Source organism: Drosophila ananassae, chromosome XR (genome assembly GCF_017639315.1).
Source record: "Drosophila ananassae strain 14024-0371.13 chromosome XR, ASM1763931v2, whole genome shotgun sequence".
Classification (NCBI taxonomy): Eukaryota; Metazoa; Arthropoda; class Insecta; order Diptera; family Drosophilidae; genus Drosophila; species Drosophila ananassae.
The window spans coordinates 1422224-1429019 of record NC_057932.1 but is presented as its reverse complement, the minus strand read 5'-3'; positions in this window follow the sequence as shown (position 1 = coordinate 1429019).

Sequence of the window (6796 nt, the reverse complement as noted above, 5' to 3'; positions counted from 1 at the left end):
CGACACAGTTTTAACATATCCATTAAAACGTCGCTAGTTTCTTTTTCACCAAAATGTTTTAAAACAAGAAAGGAAAGCTAACTTCGGGCGGAGCCGAAGTTGATATACCCTTGCAGTTCAGTCGCAGTCCGCTAGGTGGCGCCACGCATCTTATATTATTAGATATATAGAAGATCGTATATAGTCGGCCGATCCTTATGAAATTTGGCAAATCAGATTATTTTGTCCAAAATAGAATCTGTACCAAGTCCCATCTTTCTAACTTAAAAAACACCAAAGTTATTCCAATTCCGATCGTTGTATGACGGCTATAGGATATAGTCGGCCGATCCTTATGAAATTTTGTACATAAGATATGTTGGTCAAATATAACATGTGTGGAAAGTCCCGACCCTCTATCTTAAAAAACAACGAAGTTATGGCATTTCCGATCAATCAGTTATATGGCAGCTATAGGATATAGTCGACCAATCCCGGCCGTTCCGACTTATGTACTACCTGCAAGGAAAATAAGGATGTGTGCCAAGTTTCAACTCGATAGCTCCAAAACTGAGAGACTAGTTTGCGTAGAAACCGACAGACAGACGGACAATTATTAATTGCCTGCTTCTTATTTAACAATGTTCTTTCATCAATGAAAGCTTTCTCAAAAAAATTTTTTATAGGATCCTCTTGTTTAGCTATCTGGTTTACCTTGATCTTATTAAAGATGTCCTGATGTGTGTTAATTTCTTCTTCGCCTACATTTGGCTTTCGTAGTATTTTCTCGGTTCTTCTTTGAGCCCGTCTTTGTATACACGTGCCGATGAAAGCTTTCCAGATATGTTTTATGTTAATCTTTACTTTGGTCTACGCTTGTTGGACCACGTGTATTGCAGCGTCCAAAAAGTTATTACCAAAAGGTGCGTTGTTGTACTGCAAATTCTTACGGATGGCTGGTTTTACTGCTTAGTACAACCTCTGTAAAGCTTTACTTAACAAGATGAACCTGCTATTGATACGTTTTGAACAAAGAAACAGTTTTAGATAGCCATGACTTTTTGAAAATATGAGATTAAAAACTCCAATTTAATTGACGAAAATATTGTTTAACCACCTATAATAAATTCAATAAAATTATTTCGAGTTTTCACTTAAATCCAAAATTAATACATGGTATGATCTACTGATTTCAATATGAAAATAAAAATCTTCCATTGGAAAATGTTTGGGGAAAAATCATAGAAGACCAAAAATTAATGTAGAAAATCTGAGATTTCAACTTTGGATGAGTATTCCAAAGATATGGTATCTGCTAGATACCATTTTTTAATTTTAGTTGGTACACATACATTTAGAAAATGATATGTACTAGTAACAATGATGGTCATCACCATTACATGGCCTACATAATTCAATATATGGTAAAATTTGATCAATTTCTTCTCTTAGGTGTACCACGGAAACTGTGGGTGATAGAACCTATGTTTGTTCTGGACTTTGGTTCAGAGGAGCCTTAAGGTTATGGAGCAGGTAAAATGGTTATAGAGGTAATAGTAAATGGTAAATGGTTAAAGGTTATGGAGCAGGCGTGGAAGAAAAAAAAAGTTGGAAATTGTCGGCCTGTTTATTTGTGCATTTATGAAATTATATCGTATCTAGATCGTTAGTTTGGCTTAAGGGCCTTCCTACCTATTATTGAGAAAAGCTTTGCAGCCTACGCTGATTATTGGCTGGAGAGCGGTCCGGGGCAGTCGCCGGGGCAGTTTTTCTTCCTTATCGAGACTTGTTTTGGAGATGAAGGTTTGGTTGTAGGATTTTCTTTGATTATTTTAATATTGAGTGCGTTAGTGGCGTTATGGGTTTTCTTATACGGGAGGCATGACTCGAGATGGTTGAGCTCAGGTTGGAGTTTCTCGGCTTTTGCCCATGCGGGTGGCAGTTTGTTTGAATATAATACCCACTTTATGAGTAATATTTTTTTTTTTGTTTTTAGCCAACGCCTCCGCGTCATCCCATCACTCGCACCCTATCCAATCGGACAATTTTTCCATCCACGGACGGCACATACTGAATATTTGAGTGGCCGCTGTGAGTATCATTAGTCACGAAATAATTACGAAATGATGATTTGAGTCACGAAATTAAATTAAACATTCGGTTCCTTTTTTAATTTCCAACGTTGGGCATGCTTTACTTTTGAAAATATATGAATGAGAAGTACGACTCCGGTTTTAATTTGTGCAGTTCCGCGGCCATAAAAACCGTAAAATTAAATATCCGGAAAGGATACAGTGAAATTCATTTAAAAATAGTTATTGGGGCCCAACCAAAACAATAACCTGCGAACCGCAGCGAAGTAAAAACAAAAATTTAAAAAAACAAGAAAGGAAAGCTAACTTCGGGCGGAGCCATAGTTTATATACCCTTGCAGTTAGGTAGCAGCTTATATTATTATGTATGTACATAATATGTACATATATACGGGATACAGTTGATCGATCCTTATTCGATTTTCACCATTGAATCAATTTTCTAACAAAAATGTTGAAAACAGCCCCAGCATCTTTAAAATTTGCAAGGTTGGGCCATGTCCGATAGTTCAATTACATAGCAGCCATAGGATATAGTCGCCGATCCTCAATTTGAAAAACACCAACGTTATGGCATTTCCGATCAATCAGTTATATGGCAGATTTAGGATATAGTCGACCGATCCTTCTGAAAATTGGATTATATTGCCCAAAATGGAATCCGTAGAAAGTCCAACATTTAAGCTTAAAAAACACCAAAGTTATGCCCATTCCGATCTTTCTATGACAACTATAGGATATAGTCTGCCGATCCTTATATATTTTGTAGATAAGATACTTTGGCCAAAAAAAACATGTGTGGAAAGTCCCAACCTTCTAACTTAAAAAACACCAAAGTTATGGCATTTCCGATCAATAAGTTATATGGCAGCTATAGGATATAGTCGACCGATCGCGTTCTGACTTATATACTACCCGCAAGGAATATAAGAATGTGTGCAAAGGGGATGGATGTGTATCAACTCGATAGCTCTAAAACTGCGTAGAAACCGACAGACAGACGGACATGCTCATATCGACTCAGGAGGTGGTCCTGATCAACAATATATATATGTCCGGAAAAGGTGGTCGTTTTCCTCTGCCATTTTTTATTTCATCACTCGCAGCGAGTTACAATGATATTCTTTTACTTCCGTTGACTTCTGATAGCTGTTCTTGATTGCCTTCCCTTTCCTCTTCCTCCTTTCCATCATTGGGCCACGCTCAGCAGGGCTTTACTCTCCTTCCCTACCGCGCTCTTATTTAAATAAGCTTCTCTCTCTTCATTCTCTCTTCATTTGCATTACTCATTTATTTCCTCTTAGACTATACTTATAATTAATCAGTAAATAATATTTAAAATTTAATCTAACTTATCTTCGACACGGCCTTCCTGACTATAACACGTCCTCGTGTTGCTTTGCATAGTACAAGACTTATCATAACACATCATTGTCAAAATCCTATATAATTTATCTTATCCCTATGATTACAAAGCTTACTTATACTTCAACAAAAATTCAATAACACTTCTCAAATTCTCTAGAGTACAAGCTCTCTTCCGTACAAACCCTACCACTTGGATATCCATCAGAGATTAGCTTAGCAGGATAACGTTCTTCGCTTTTACATATTTTAGAGTACACGCTCTCTTCCGCTCAAGCTTAATCATCTGGTTACCAATTCACTCATCATCAAATCATCATTTTGACAGGCTTCTCTCATACAAATCAGAATACCAAGCTCTCTTCTGCATAAAATCTTTCCTCTGCACCCCTCTTAGGTCACAGATCTCTTGCTTGCACGCACTACTTTTTTGCCGTCGTCAAGCTCTTGTGCTAATTCCAAAGTCTCTCGATCTTTAGGCACACTACGCACACTATCATGTATCATGTTGTCAATAACTTTAACAAATATCGGTCACCATCTAGCAACTGCACAATTTCGTATGGTCCCTTAAATTTTGGATCCAACTTCGTTTGGTGCCGCTCTTCGTTCTTCAGTAATACATGATCGCCAAGTTTATGCCTTACTACCTGAGCATGCTTTTTATCCACTCTTGCCTTATCATACTGAGCATTCTTACTTATGCCTTCCTTAGCTTTCTGCCTAGCCTTATTCAGGTCTACGCGCTCTTCCTCATTTACAGTGAGCATTCCCAAGGGCCTCGCTTCTTTGCCAATCATCAGCTCTAATGGACTATGGTTACCCGGTTAATGGTACAGTTTATTGCCAATTGTACTTCTTGTACCGTATGCCATGGTAGAGATACTTTGGGAATAGGATGTAACTCCGATTGAATTTTACCTGACACCGATTTTGACAATTTACATGTCACACAATTTTCTACAAATCTTCGCAAGTATTTTGACATTCCATCAAACCAATATTGCTCGTAAATCTTATCTAGGGTTTTTTGCCACCCCAAGTGCATTACAGCCTCGTGAACATGATTAACAACCGACCACCTAAATGCCCTGGGTACGACTGGCAAGCATCGTGTCTTCTCATTTCTTTGGGTTTTACGACGCAGCAAACTATTCCTGATTTCATAAGAATTACCTACTTCTTTCTGCATTTCATCACTATTTTAATCGGTCATGATTTGCGATATGTCTTGATCACGCTTCTGTTCGGATATAAGCCAGTTATGGTTTATGGTTGCCAAGTCAACTCTTACCTCCACTACCTTACTCAAACCTTCCTGCTCTACTATAGTGACGGGGTTCCCAGACAAGCAGTCAACGTGAGCCATTTGGCTCCCTTTCTTGTGTTCCACCTGGAATTCGTATGACTGCAGAAATGACCACCAACGATGAACCCGCGGTGTCAATACCGCTTTCTTTTGACTTGCACTAACAGAATTACAATCCGTATATAGTGTGAACCTTCTTCCGCTTAAATAATGTCGGAAATTTCTGATCGCGTTGTACCCCGCCAATGTCTCGAGTTCATACGAGTGATATTTTGATTCGGGTATTGTGGTGCATTTACTGTAACACTCAACTGCACGGCGCTGACCATCCACCATGTGTAATAGCATAGCGTCATACCCATTGGCGCTAGCATCCGTATGCAGCTCTATTGGTAAATTGGGATCGAATATGATTAAGACGGGGTCACTAGTTAGCTCCTTTATATTTTTTTCCCGAATTTTTTCATGCTTTTCGCTCCACTCAAATTCGTTCATTTTTGATGTTAGCAGATAAAGAGGCTTCATTACTTCTGAGAACTGTGGGGCAAATTTCCTAAAGTGTGACTGATTTCCTGTGTGACTGATTCTGGTTTTGGCAGTTGGGTTAGTGCTTGTATTTTTCGAGAATTGGGTTTTAGTTCGCCATCTCTTATAAGAAAACCTAAGTACTCTATCTCCGTTTGCAGAAATTTGCACTTTTTAATGTTAAAGGAAAGGCCTGACTTTGATAATACGCTTAGAACTGTTTCCAATCTTTCAAATGCTTCCACTATAGTACTAGAGACAATTAATTTGTCATCGATGTAGACTACTGCGTATTTATTAACCAAGTCCCCTAAATCTCGAACTGTGGCACGTTTAAAGACAGACGAAGCGTTTTTGAGGCCAAAGGGCATGGCTAAAAATTCATATTGACCCTCTGGGGTCACGAATGCAGTTCGCTCAACCGAATCGGGGTGAATTGGCACCTGATAGAAGTCACTGGCCATGTCTAGGCTAGATAAATATTTACCATCTCGCAGGCGATCTATTTGGTCTGATATTAATGGCAAGGGGTATCTATTTGACAAAGTATTTGCGTTGAGTTCTCGATAATCTATGCATTGTCTATCACTACCGTCCTTCTTTTTTACTAGTAACATTGGACTAGAGAAAGGGGAGATACTTGGTCGAATTACATTAGATTTTAGCATTTGCTGAATCTTTTCTCTTACTATTTCGTTCTCACTCTCGCTAAGACGATTTGTTCGTCTCCGTACCGTTTTGTTTACGTTCACTAAACGGATTTCTAAAGAACCTGTAGTAACACGTCTATTTCGAATGCCATCAATGAGAAATTTATAATATTTGGCCAGTATGTCGTTTAATTTTAACTTATCACTATTACATTACATTTCAAAAATGATATGTACTAGAAACAATGATGGTCATAGCCATTACACGGCCTACATAATTCAATTTATGGTAAAATTTGATCAATTTCTTCTCTTAGGTGTACCGCGGAAACTGTGGGTGATAGAACCTATGTTTGTTCTGGACTTTGGTTCAGAGGAGCCTTAAGGTTATGGAGCAGGTAAAATGGTTATAGAGGTAATATTAAATGGTAAATGGTTAAAGGTTATGGAGCAGGCGTGGAAGAAAAAAAAAGTTGGAAATTGTCGGCCTGTTTATTTGTGCATTTATGAAATTATATCGTATCTAGATCGTTAGTTTGGCTTAAGGGCCTTCCTACCTATTATTGAGAAAAGCTTTGCAGCCTACGCTGATTATTGGCTGGAGAGCGGTCCGGGGCAGTTTTTCTTCCTTATCGAGACTTGTTTTGGAGATGAAGGTTTGGTTGTAGGATTTTCTTTGATTATTTTAATATTGAGTGCGTTAGTGGCGTTATGGGTTTTCTTATACGGGAGGCATGACACGAGATGGTAGAGCTAAGATTGGAGTTTCTCGGCTTTTGCCCATGCGGGTGGCAGTTTGTTTGAATATAATACCCACTTTATGAGTAATATTTTTTTTTTTGTTTTTAGCCAACGCCTCCGCGTCATCCCATCAC